At 46.3% G+C, this 14,647-nt stretch overlaps 1 non-coding gene across 1 annotated transcript; it reads left to right on the forward strand.

Annotated features, from left to right (window-relative positions):
* Positions 1-4,689: 4,689 nt before the first annotated feature.
* Trnat-ugu (transfer RNA threonine (anticodon UGU)) lies at positions 4,690-4,763 on the forward strand. Its single transcript has one exon. It is a non-coding gene; the product is annotated as a tRNA-Thr (tRNA).
* Positions 4,764-14,647: the final 9,884 nt, after the last annotated feature.

The following is a 14,647-nucleotide window of genomic DNA, read 5'->3' on the forward strand; positions in this document are numbered from 1 at the left end:
GGTATAACATATTTACAGGGAAACAATGTCATTAAGCATATGAGAAAGTACAGATACGTTTGGTGATCTTGCAGCTCTCGAAGAATGAAATTACAATGAAATCCGCACTGAAGAACTGTCCCCGTTGATATTTATCAACGCCTGTAAGCAAGTAATGGTCTGGATTTAATGTAATTTCATTCAATGTCATTAAAGTCCGTAAAATTCTCATAATATTTAGCTACGTATGTAACCTACTAGTATTCAGTTAAATTATCGAGTAACATTGCAACAACCATAAGAACATGCGCATCTCTTTTTCATATGGATGAAGAAGAAGAAAAACAATTTTGTCATAATAATAAAACACCGAATCAAAGTACTACCAAAATGACGAATAAGGTGCACATGAAATAATCGCTTACACAGAAACAGTTTTTTAGGACTTCAGGTAACAAAATAATGCACGTAAGCATCCACTATAAAAATTCATTATCACTGTAATAACGTTGAATAACAAGCGACTTTACTTACGCGCAATGACAACACAGAAACACAAATCCAGAGGACAACACTGAAGAATAGAGATATACAGTCTACAAAAAGTGCGGCAAAGAGGAAAAATAATCAATAAAGATCGTGCGCTACTTCCTCATTTCCACAATCTTTCGACCACTGGCCTAAAGAAACAGAAATGGCGGGTTAAAAAAAAGGGGGGTATTTAAATTGACGACCAACAGTTAAAAGTCGTAATCGAGAGAAATAATGGCCTAAATCGGGAGAGCTGGCATGTATGAATACTATCTATGCTAGAAAATGACTGAAAACGTGTGTCAAATATCCAAAAACATGAAAAAATGCCACTGGAACGTCAAGTATAGGTCGTTGCCAAATCAAAACCAAGTGCTAATCGAAAAAAACATATGGCCGTATTGTTGTGATGAATTAAAAATCGCTTATCCGATAGCCCAGGCAGCATGTTCTGAACACATTCTACTCCAAAATTACTAAAAATAAACAGAAATCAACTTTATTTGCAGAATTCATGCTGACACTCCGCCACCTACTGAGAACATGGAGAAATGAAAAAAACAACGGATGCATAAAAAGCACATGGTATAAAGTATGTACTAGTATCGGTCACAGTGAGTTTAGCTGGAAAGAAAAATAACGCCTCGCCAAACATACTAAAGGCAGCTATCCGACGACTGCGTTGGGGTGTTTTTCCGGCGGCGCCGAGAAGCTACTTTTCATCGACATCTCGCATCAGATATTCACTGCGGCTATAGCGGCGGGCAATCGATTCCACAAGTTACCTGAAATAAGTTCTACCTCGATGCGCCAAGCACGCAGCCAGCCGTTTCAAATGAGACAAATTCAGTTCGCTATAGGAATATTTCAGGTCTAAGTTCCAATATATCTGTCAGGAAGTGGGAGCAGCTTGACTTATGCAGACAGCTCAATGCTGCCCCCTGGCACTGCCCTGGACTCCGAGATCAGCCGTCAACGATTGCCTGAAATTTGTCTTTAAAGTAGTTTAGACAGTCTAGCACGACAAAACGTTGTATGCGTGACAAATGCTTGTTCCATCATAGGAGGTGGTATTCAAATGACGGCTGCTTATGAGAACTGACAGAGACGCAGAACACGGTACTGAAACAGTGCAACAGCTTGTATTTCTTACAAAATTATCGTTAACACGGCTCTCTCTCTCTCTCTCTCTCTCTCTCTCTCTCTCTCTCTCTCTCTCTCTCTCTCACTATCTCTTTTTCAGAGTGTATGAAATCTTGAATCTTGAACGGAGTATGCTTGAGAGGTACATCTCCAAACAGATAATACCGAACATTCGCCTGTGGTATTGACGTTGGCGGCGGTACCTTTGCAAACAATACACTATCGTATGTGATGTATTAACTGTCGATTTTATCACTGTTTACAACTGAGCTCATGGCTGGTTGTCCAAGATGGCGCATTATGTCTAAACATTACACGTACCTCGCACGGTGATGTGCTGCCTGGAAGGCCAAAAAAGTGGACAAAAATGTCGGAGGAACCAGGTAGTTCATGGAAGGAGGGAGCTGGCCACGGTACTCGGCAATGAATTGTTCTGTTCTCACTATAGAATTTGAGAGGAAATTGTTGGTCTACACATCGTTGTAATGCACTGACACTGGAAGCCTTCACTTTGCACAGGCGCGAGTTGTTACCGTAACGTGTCAACAGAGGAACAAAAAATGTTCAAATGTGTGTGAAATCTTACGGGACTTAACTGCTAAGGTCATCGGTCCCTAAGCTTACACACTACTTAACCTAAACTATCCTAAGAACAATCACGCACACCCATGTCCGAGGGAGGACTCGAATCTCCGCCGGGACCAGCCGCACAGTCCACTACTGCAGCGCCTAAGACCACTCGGCTAATCCCGCGCGGCCAACAGAGGAACCTAAATATTCATTTCTGCCACTACTGTCTTACCGAAAAGTATTCAGTTTTCGCCGGCCGAGATGGCCGAGCGGTTCTAGGCGCTACAGTCTGGACCGCGCGACCGCTACGGTCGCAGGTTCGAATCCTGCCTCGGGCATGGATGTGTGTGATGTCCTTAGGTTAGTACGTTTAAGTAGTTCTAAGGGACTGATGACCTCAGAAGTTAAGCCCCATAGTGGTCAGAGCCATTTGAACCATTTTATTCAGTTTTATACCACCCACAAAATTATGAACTGAAAGATTAGGAACAATCCATGCGTTGGGGGTTGAAGAGGGAGACTCACATTAGTTTAACATTGAATGAGGAGAGAGTTGCGAGATTTCAGGACTAATGACTCTGCGAATATGAGGTGTTTAGGTGTAACGTGAGAGGCAGTAGGGGTGCGTGCTCAGAGAGAGAGAGAGAGAGAGAGAGAGAGAGAGAGAGAGAGAGAGAGAGGGGGGGGGGGGACGGGTGGCAGAAAGATGAATAATACGGAAGAAATAGTGAAGTTGTTGTACCAACAAATACATGAAAAAGAACAACTAACTAAGTGTCAAAGATCTCACGAGAATTAGATCTATACACAAACGTAGAAACACTAAAAAGATCAGCCGAATTACGTTACAAAAAAATAAAATACATTATTTTGGAATAATAACGGAAACATCGCTGAGTTAGAGGGACGCAAGAACTATTGAAAACAGAGGAAAACAGAAAACAGAAGCAATAATGTATAGAGATCGATCGCCGCAGCTACGGAACACGGCGCTCACAGCGTGACTCAATACTGCGACACTTGGCCGCGGGACTGTGTGCCCGCAGGCGACACGCCATCACGTTCGTTGACGTCGCCAGGTCATGAATAAAAAGTTAACAATCAATAGCGTTTGACGCGCCCAAGTCGCCACGAATCGGCCTCCACAGCCACCTGCGGTGGAAAGAGTTACAGCTGCTTCTCGCGGGACCAAGGGCGGTTAACACACTAACTGGCGGCAGAGGAATAGGGCGGCTGGAGCACTGTTTCGGTCGGACAAAAATGAGGACGTATGAAAGGAATTACATACAATTAAATGAAAAGGTCGATGGGGACGAAACCAAAGATGGCGCACTGACAAGAAACAGTATCAGTGCAAAGCGTTGAAGTATGCTGAACCTGCAACGTGATGGGTGCACGATTGGGATGTTTGGGTACGACCCGTAACCTGTCTGGAGTACTGACAGTATTATGCACACCAGGCCTATTCTTAGTACCAAGAGTAATGCTGGAACACGTGTTTCATCGCGCACCTAGTGTCCCGATGAGGCTACTTTTCGTCCAGTAACCAGATTCGGTGGTATCTGTTGTTAGTTCTCTGAGCCACGTGTACTCCTGGACTACTAGCAGGGTGACTACGAGTACTATAGAAGGAAACTAAAGCTGATTACTGACAGTGCTGACGATGGTCAAAGACTCCGTAATATGGCATCGTAGACGGCAAGTCGGTTAACCTAGCGGTCACGTAACTGAAGAGGCAATGCAGTTCTTCTTCAGACAAGGCGACGCCCCCGCAGCGGAATGTAAGCCTCCACGGTTTCAGAAGGCGACTACTCAAACTACAGGACACGCAGAAAAAGAGAAAAAGACACACATTACTGGTTAGAGCACGTCCCCAAATTATGACTCTTAATACGCGCCGCGTTGCGTGTATTTTGTGTCCTCGAATTCGCTAGACGCAAGTTAATCGTGCCAAAACCAGGCAGGCACTGTCTGCAGCGGGATCCACTGTTAAAATTGAGTTTTCGAAAACAGCCACAAGTCGCACTTTGTATCTTTTATTGTGACCGATTTCGCTCTTCAAATGAATAAGAGCATCATCAGAACAAAGTTTAAAGTTGCCTGACAGCGTAAAAATTGCCTTTACAGTAGGCTGACCTCTTAAGATTAATTTGGCTGTACTGTAGCACTTACACTTACGTTTACAGTACAGTAGTAAGTCATGAAATTTACAGCGCTGTCAATGTCAATGACACTGACATCATGGAAGCAATGGATCAAGGCGTCAGGAATAGTCACTATTTATTTACTAAGATGGTATCTGTTCTTTCGGACATGTCCGAAAGAACAGACACCATCGGTGACCATGCAACTCGTTAGAATGAAATTACAATTAAATGAACACCCTTAGCGGCTTACAGGCGTTGACATACGTCAACGGGGACAGAAGAAAATGTGTGTCCCTGCAGTCACACTGGCTCCTCTGTGTCCTTGGTGGCTCAGATGGATAGAGCGTCTGCCATGTAAGCAGGAGATCCCGGGTTCGAGTCCCGGTCGGGGCACACATTTTCATCTGTCCCCGTTGACGTATGTCAACGCCTGTAAGCAGCTAAGGATGTTCATTTCATTGTAATTACAGTCACTATTTCTTGATTTCCGAAAAGCGTTTGATTCAGTATCACGCCAGCGTAAGGCATAAATCGGAATTTCTGACTGGATCCAGGACTCCTACAACGGCGACGGAAGAGAGAGAGAGAGAGAGAGAGAGAGAATAAACGACGAAATGAAGAAAAAAGACAAAAAACACCTGCGGCGACGAAAATTTGGTGCAAGAATAATCGGTGTACACTGCAGGGGCATTTTCGAGCATACAATGGATTTCTTTCCGAGGTTCAGTGAGATACCCATGCAGGCTGGGACTGGAAGCGTGGCGCGGCGCCGGCACAATCGATAGCTAGCGGTGCCCCTCCTCCTCCTCCTCCTCCTCCTCCCACCCTGGCGCCGTACCTGCCGGCGACATCCGCCCTCTCACAAAAGCTACGGAATGCCATATACATGAGCAGCTTCGCAGTTTACGCCGCACCAACTTCCCGCTCGCGTCTTCAGCAATAATCGACGAGTACGCACCGTGGCCTGGCGCAGTGTACTGCTGATAACCCTGCGTCGTTAGTTTCCCCGAAAGACTGGAGGCTGAACTCACGCCAGCTCCAATCTAAAGCGGATTTAAAAAGCAATTGTTTTTAGGTCGATCTTAGTACATCGAGGCAAAATTTTTCGTGACGCGGCGGACGGAAATTAATACCTATTATATACTGCTTACCTGCACTAAGGGACTACTTTTCGAGTATTTAGCGCTGTAGTATCGCCTATAAGAAACGTTTGTCCACATTGTTGACTTCTATTTCGGTTAAATCGTTTGCTTAAGGTGTGACGAGTATATGTTAAAACTAAAACCGTAAATTGACAGCGAACGCACCTAAAACCAAACTATGTGCTATTTACGTGCGACGTTAGCGTTGATAACTACCGTGCGTAGGGAATCATCGATAAGTTACGGTGAAAAACTGACCGTTGAAATAGAGCAGCGGGCTACCAGATTCGTGGCTACCACGGCACCGAACACTACTATGGGGCTTTGAAGCAATCCGATGCTGAAGCAAGTCATGGTCCCTGCGTAACCAGAACGGACAAGCGGCCGCTAATTTCATTCTGGACTGTTTTCCGGCGTCGGCTACATGCACCACTGAGCGGAGTCTTGGAGACTACCAAGTTAACAGATTTGAAGGCGATCAGTCCTGACACGCCTAGTAATCAAAAATAAATCACATAAAATTCTTACCAACGAGGACGGATACATATTCTGCAACTGACTGTGACCATATCAAGGCTAGGAGAAAGGTTGTTTCGAAAAAACTTTGTAGCTCTCGACTGAAGTTTTTACTTCAAATTTTTACATGATACTCTAACAAACATTCGGATGGACACACACACACACACACACACACACACACAAATTTTTACATGATACTAACAAACATTCGGATGGACACACACACACACACGCACACACACACACACACACACAAATTTTTACATGATACTAACAAACATTCGGATGGACACACACACACACACGCACACACACACACACACACACACACACACACACATAGTGAGGTACTGTTAACAAAAACCTCAAAAAGTTCTTGATCGATTTTCTTCTAATTTTAAGGAGCTATTCTATTAGACATTCAGAATGTGAATTTGCAGCAACGATAAACAAGGCTCATGTGAGAGAGTGGGGAAAGAGGAGATAGAGGGTGGCAGGAGGTGATGGACAGGTGGGGAGGGGGGAGTGGAGGTCAGAAGGGGGTTAAGGGCGTGGTTTCTCTTTTCTTTCTTTTCCATTTAACCAGACCGAGCCACGCCAAGGCGCGCTCAGGTACAACTAGTAACATTTAAAACTCGGCACAAACAAAGTAACTTTGAACTTCAAAAAAGTTAACACTGCACAAACACATCGTAATAACATCACAGCGACAAAAAAGTTTATGAATTATTGTGAACGTTGTAACTCCAAATCTTACCAATGAAATGCTGTGGGAAGACATTTTCGACTTTTTTCTTATTGGAGTCTGTAGCTGTAAACAGTCAACTTTGAATGAATACCCATTGGCGATGCACGGTCAGAATATAAAATGAAAACGAATAATTCTTCTTCGATTTGAGGGCGACTGATGAAATTTCGTCGAAGATTAGGTGAAGTTTATCGCTACTTTACTACCACGGGGCAAATATATTTAAGGTCGGGTAAGTACGGTCAGACTGAGATAGAAAGGATCCCACACATAATTGACGCCAGTCAAGGGGAACAAAGCCGTCTCAGAAATGTGGTCAACAGGCGGCGCAGAACCACCTCAGGAGGGTAGGTAATTAGGGGCTCAGTGCGGCAGAAAGCGGCCATCACGCATTTACGAAGTGTGACGGTCCGTGGCTGCAGTTGGATAGCCGCCGGGAACGATGGCCGACGGCCCCCCTCGCTCCTCAAGGATGTACGGACTAGTTTCTTTTCGCGCAGCTGGTTTCGTATACGACTGTAGGCACAGCGCAGCCTCTGTACACTCCCGTTCCGTTATTTTGTGAATGCTGGAGTCGCCTCTGAAATGAAAGATTTGGCAGCTGCACGAGTTGCGTCGTACCTCTACATTTATACTCCGCAAGCCACCCAAAGGTGTGTGGCGGAGGGCACTTTACGTGCCACTGTTATTACTTCCCTTTCCTGTTCCAGTCGCGTATGATTCGCGGGAAGAACGACTGCTTGTCTGAGTGAAACCGCTGCATAAGGAAAAAAGAAAAAGGGGTGTCAGCTCGGTTGCTCAGCGACCTCGCTGAAATAAACTGTTATTTCAATCATTCGAGACTGTCACCAGAACAGACCACGTTTATTCTAAATAGAATTTATAATTTAATAAGGAAGAAAGATTCCGTAATGCATTAAGCACTGTAGCCACAACCGGGACAACAGATCATATTCCGTTAATGGCAAGTCGAGATTCATACTCTTATACAGTACTGTAGAGATATCGTTTTCCAAAATGAATAACTGCCAAAGTGCAGGCAGTAATTACTGCTTCACTTGCGTTCGTATACGTTAAGCAAGAAGGGCATCTGATGGTGGTAATTTTGCAAGAAGTACTCCAAGATCGGAAACAGCTTCCACAACTCTTGGCCTGCCAGAAGATGCAGTTTGAATTGATGACGACGCATTTCCGTCAACGCCATATTTAATAACTCTTTATCAAACGATGGTCCGCTGAGTGTCAAATAAAGAATGTTCAATTACATACAGTTTAGAGCACGCCGCGTTGTAGAAAATGCGCGTGGAATTCTGGTTTCCAACAGTTTTCCTTAAAAAGAATCGCCCAGCTCCAACCACGGGATTTTAATCTCGCAGCGTCGGCCGTTATACAGCTAGAGGTTTTGCTTGCCTGCGTTCTTCATTTGCATGCTGAAATTTATTCCTGAAATTCAACTTACCTGTAACGGCTATACACGTACTACCTAAAACGAGACTGCACCGGAACTAAGCCTTATTTCTCGATTATCGTGGGCGGTTGCCTTCTCGCTTACACTATCCGAACATACTCCCGGACAGATCCAAACTTCCATTAGGTCACACAAGTCGCTTTATCCTCTCAGTCCCTGTCCGGCACAGATTTCCATGTGTCGCTTTATATAGTACACCTATAACTGTTAAAATTACGTTGACTTTCATGAATAAATTTCAATATTTGAAACTCATGAATAAATTTCAATATTTGAAACTGTAATTCGTCATCAAACATCAGTTGTATGTGTACTACCAACTGAATAACTTTACTCTGCAGTTATGATATCCTCAATCCACTCATGTTCTGGTGCCGTACGACGTTAATGAAACCCCACAAGCCCCGATGCATAGCATACATATCAACAAAGAGAATTTTTTTTATGTTCCTCGCTTCATATTTCGGTTTGTCACTCTACCGACACGACGCCAAACTACCAAACACGTGCATCTAGCGTAAAACCACTGATTGCGGTTATCCCTTCAGACATTATGTCTGCTTTTGCAAAGAAACTGTTTAGTTTCACCAACGAGTTGGTCAAACGCTCACCGCAATGCGCAGTGGCCGGTAGCGCAGTAGCGCGCAACCTAGAGTCGTCGTGCAAACGGGACTTGTAACGCTTTTGCTATACGCTCTGGTACTCGTCATAATAAGTAGTTCCACACCTTAAAACTCTGGGTACATGCCATTCATCTGTCCTTGCACGTACCATTGATATCGTGCCGGTATATTGGGGAACCGCACATTCACTACGAGTTACAGAAACTGTGTTCACCTAATGTCGCAATTAGACCCTCCGTTAGTATAGTACACAACAGCTTCAGGGACACACTGAACCTGGAACTCTCATTCCATGACGTATTAGACAATATACTGGAGCGATTTAGTTCAGTCAGACAAGATGTTTTAGCCCAAATGTGAACTGTGACACACACACGTGTGGTGTCAATTCATTACAAATCCTGTATAGACCTCTGTTTAAAGAGCTGGGCACTGTTACACTGATGCCGCAATGCATCTACACGCTGGTGACATTTCTGGCTGCCAATATGGATTACGATTCAATAAATACAACAACAGATTTTCTTTCTTGTGACACGTTGTTTGTATTCAGGATTCCAATACACCTTATTATTCCAGATTCTTCTGCTTAAAAAATATTATTTTTCAACATAATCTCGGTTCAACGCTACGCCTTGAGCCGTCTTACTGGGAGAGCCTTCGTGCCTCCATAGTACCGCTCTACTGCTCGACGGCGGAGCCGAGGTGTTGCTGCGTCAATAACCTCTCCATCATCCATTCACTGCTTAATGCGGAGTGCAACCTTCATTAGGCCAAATATACGAAAGCCGGAAGCTGTGAGATCCGGGCTGTAGGTCGCATGAGGACGAACAGTCCCCCCACGAAGTTTTGTGAGGTCCTCTCAGATGCGCAGACTCGGTTGAGGCCTTGCGTTGTCGTGGTGAAAGAGAAGTTCGACTGCATTTTTGTAGCGACGAACACGCTGACTTCGTTTCTTCAGTTTCCCGAGGGTAGTACGATTTCCCGACGGTAGCCCCACGAGCGACGACATGAAACAAAACAACCCCTTTAAGAGTCGCAGAAGACAGCCGTCATGACTTTACCGGCTGAGGCTGCGACTTTGAACTTCTTTCCCGGAGGAGAGGTGGAGGGCGCCACTCAGTGGATTGCTAGTTTGTTTCCGATTCGAAGTGATGAACCTATGTTTCAGCGCCTGTGACAACGTTCAACAAAAATTATCACGATCAGCGCTCGTAACGCGCAAACAACTCCACCCAGATGGTCCCTCTCACTGCTCTCTGCGGGGAACCCATGTGGCACACACCTGTGAGTACTGGTGGACGAGTGTCAGCACTATCGACAGAGACGTCCAGTTGAGCAGCGACGTGTTTGACTGCAGTCCGTCGATTACCGCGAATGACAGTGTCCGCACGTTCCAACACTGCAGGATTGACAGCACTGCGCGATGCCTCGCCTAACCTCTCGCCGTGCTTATGTAGACATTCTGCAAGCGCCTTTGAATATCTGCGATGCTCTGATTTTCCGCCAAACAGCCCTCTGCTTGGAACGCACCTCAGTTACAGACGCCATTTTGAAGGCTACGTATAGCGCCACCACCTACAGGACCCTCGCGACACTATGGGGGCCGAAGCTAGAATATTCGACGATGTTCCACAACAAATTGCGCGTTTTTTCAACCGAAATTGCCGGAGAAAAAATGTGTTACATTACTTATTGTACGCCCCTCGCAATTTAGAAGGAATAGCGGAGTCAACTCAAGGCAGAAAACCTATGTTACACGAACAACTTTAAGTTTTTTTTTTTTTTTGGACAAAGTGTTCAACGCTATGGAAAATAGGCTTCCACTCGAGTTCAAGGCTGCAGTGGACAGCACGTGGATCCTTACATTTGTCGCTACTATCTCCTTCCACTCCTAACTTTAACACGGGGAACAAAATTAGTGAAAGAAACGGAAAACTAGAATAACACTGTTCACATATAAGCACTTCTGCTTCTTTGTTACTGTGACTCAATAAATAAAAAAAAATAGAAAGAAAAAGTCTGTATATTAAGAATTTTGATTTGTTTCCCTAATTCAATCACTGGGAGTCAGGTTTTCCACGGCTTTTCTACGTGACTACTGCCAGACGATGGGGCTAATTCTATGTCTATTTCAAGTAATTCATCCATCGTCTAATGCCACATCTTGCAGTACTTTTATATGTAAATTTCTGGGTACTTGTGCTTTGCGTCCATGGTGACATAAAAAAATGATCGACTGCAAGTCGTTTACTGTACTATAAATATAATCCCAGTTTCCTATGACATTACAAAACAATTAATGCTATTATTAAATCTTTTAATGAAGCAGTATCTTCTATTTTAGCAGATGTCACTGTATTCTAGGATGGATCAACAAATCGATCGATACCTGTGTGATGTCCTTAGGTTGGTTAGGTTTAAGTAGTTCTAAGTTCTAGGGGACTGAAGACCATAAATGTTAAGTCCCATAGTGCTCAGAACCATTTGATACCTGTGTGGGAAAAGCCCCATTTCAACGGTCATAAGATTTACTTTCGCTGGAAACGGCTTATGCCTGTGGCATAGACATTCAAATGCAAAAAACGTGTTTTAATTATTCAGTTATCCACAAAAACAATAACTAATTGCCATAATGAATATCAACGTAACGAGTCTGAAAATCCAGAAGATAAAATGTTTTGGCGATATTGTTGCAAACAAACCCCTCAGTATGCGCACTTAAGACGATGCACATGCGACTGTCCCACTGCAGAATTAGCAACTACATGTTCAGAAATTAGGATGAAGACGACTATAATTTTTATTATTAATCACGTTTACGCTCTATAGAACCACGCGAGATACAATCAATCAATGTCGCTTTCGATGGTTGGCCTTCCTTTCTGTCCAAATTTGTTTCATCTTTTCAGAATAAAATCTCTTTCTTTCATCGGAGCACGGTGTCATACCGTTTTCATTAAGAGCTTCCTTAAACGCAGCGATCCATTTAGTTGGCTCAGTTTTGGCCTTTCTTCTGTTTTGGTAGAATTCTACTATTTGTTGTGTCAACCTAGTGGGTAGCTTTCTTTTAACCTGTCCATAAAATTTAAGTCTTCATTTTGTCACGTTTCTTCCATTCCCTCATTGCTTCTTAGCCTGTAATTTTCTCCACGCGCAATTTTGGGGCCTAATACACTCCTGGAAATGGAAAAAAGAACACATTGACACCGGTGTGTCAGACCCACCATACTTGCTCCGGACACTGCGAGAGGGCTGTACAAGCAATGATCACACGCACGGCACAGCGGACACACCAGGAACCGCGGTGTTGGCCGTCGAATGCCGCTAGCTGCGCAGCATTTGTACACCGTCGCCGTCAGTGTCAGCCAGTTTGGAGTGGCATACGGAGCTCCATCGCAGTCTTTAACACTGGTAGCATGCCGAGACAGCGTGGACGTGAACCGTATGTGCAGTTGACGGACTTTGAGCGAGGGCGTATAGTGGGCATGCGGGAGGCCGGGTGGACGTACCGCCGAATTGCTCAACACGTGGGGCGTGAGGTCTCCACAGTACATCGATGTTGTCGCCAGTTGGTTGGTTTGTGGGGGTTAAAGGGACCAGACTACTTAGGTCATCGGTCCCTTGTTCCACGACCATAATAATACACGAAGAAAAGTCCAACAAGCAATAAACACATAACGGAGACGACAAGGGACGACACAGTACAAGAAAGACATAGACGAAGACCAGAGAAAAGAGATTAAAAGACACACAGAGTGCGACGGTCATTGGCCGACCATGAAAATAAAACTGGAAAGGCCAACAACCAAGGGACACATTAAAACACCACAAACTAAAACCCCAGGCCAAAAGCCACAGTCGACACTAAAAAAAAATAAAAAGGGACTCTCATATTGAATGATAAAAACCCCCTGCTCGAATAAAACGGAGAACTAAGTCAGCCATAGTAGAGTCATCGGTCAAAAGAGCAGGGAGTGTATCAGGCAGCGCGAACGTCTGCCTGAGGGCAGTTAAAAGTGGGCAGTCTAGTAAGACGTGTACCACGGTCAGGGCCAATCCGCAGCGACAGAGAGGCGGGTCGTCACGGCACAAGAGATACGCGTGCGTGAGCCGGGTATGTCCTATGCGGAGCCGGCAGAGGACGACAGCGTCCTTGCGAGACCCCCGCATGGAGGAGCGCCACACACTGGTTGTCTCCTTGACTGCCCGAAGTTTGTTGGGAGAGGGCAGGGTGCGCCACTCATCACGCCAAGCAGCAAGGACCTTCTGCCGCAATACGGATCGGACGTCACTCTCTATAAGACCGATCGCCATGGCCGGGGAACTGACCGCCTGTTTCGCCAGTTCGTCAACCCGCTCGTTACCCGGGATGCCGACGTGACCCGGCGACCAAACAAAGGTGACAGAGCGGCCGCAACGGACGAGAGTATGGAGGGACTCCTGGATGGCCATCACCAGACGGGAACGAGGGAAACACTGGTCAAGAGCTCGTAAACCGCTCAGGGAGTCACTACAGATGACAAAGGACTCACCTGAGCGGGAGCGGAGAAACTCTAGGGCACGATAGATGGCAACCAACTCGGCAGTGTATACACTGGAGCCAGCTGCCAATGACCGTTGCTCACAATAATCCCGTAGAGTGAGAGCGTAACCAGTGTGACCAGAGACCACCGAACCGTCGGTGTAGGCCACCGCCGCGTTCGGAAACTCGGCCAGGATGGAAAGAAAGCGGCGGCGGAGGGCCTCCGGAGGCACTGAGACCTTCGGACCCCGTGCCAAGTCGAGCCGAAGGCACGGTCGGGGCACACTCCACGGGGGCAGACGGAGATTGGCCCGGAAAACAGGTGGCAGAGGAAAAAAGTCAAGGCCACGGAGAAGGTCCCGGAGGCGAACCGCAATGGGACACCCTGACCGGGGCCGCCTGTCTGGAACATGGACGATCGAGCGCGGGAACAGGAGACGGTAGTTTGGATGCCCTGGCATGCTATAAACGTGCGAGGCATAGGCGGCCAGAAGGCGGTCACGCCGGAACCGCAATGGAGGGACACCAGCCTCCACAAGTATGCTGTCGACGGGGCTTGTCCGGAACGCTCCCGTGGCGAGGCGGATCCCGCAGTGGTGTATGGGATCCAGCAATCGCAATGCTGAAGGCGAGGCAGAACCGTACGCCACACACCCATAATCAAGGCGGGACTGGATCAGCGCTTGATATAGGTGGAGGAGGGTGGACCGGTCGGCACCCCACCTGGTGTGGCTTAAGCAACGGAGAGCGTTTAAGTGCCGCCAGCATGTTTGCTTCAGCTGCCTAATATGGGGCAACCAAGTCAACCGGGTATCGAACACCAGTCCCAACAACCGATGCGTCTCTACCACAGCAAGAGGTTCACCGTCAAGGTAAAGGCGCGGCTCAGGGTGAACCGTGCGACGCCGGCAGAAATGCATAACGCAGGTCTTCGCGGCCGAAAACTGGAAGCCGTGCGCTACAGCCCATGACTGCGCCTTGCGGATGGCACCTTGCAGCTGCCGTTCAGCAGCGGCGATGCCACTGGAGCTGTAATATAGGCAGAAGTCGTCCGCATATAAAGAAGCCGCGACGGACGACCCCACCGCCTCAACGAGCCCATTGATGGCAATTAAAAACAGGGACACACTGAGGACAGACCCCTGTGGGACCCCGTTCTCCTGGACCCGGGAGGAACTATGCGACGCAGCTACTTACACGCGGAAGGAACGATACGAAAGAAAATTCTGAATAAAAATCGGGAGCGGGCCCC

This window comes from Schistocerca gregaria, chromosome 3 (genome assembly GCF_023897955.1).
Source record: "Schistocerca gregaria isolate iqSchGreg1 chromosome 3, iqSchGreg1.2, whole genome shotgun sequence".
Taxonomy (NCBI): Eukaryota; Metazoa; Arthropoda; class Insecta; order Orthoptera; family Acrididae; genus Schistocerca; species Schistocerca gregaria.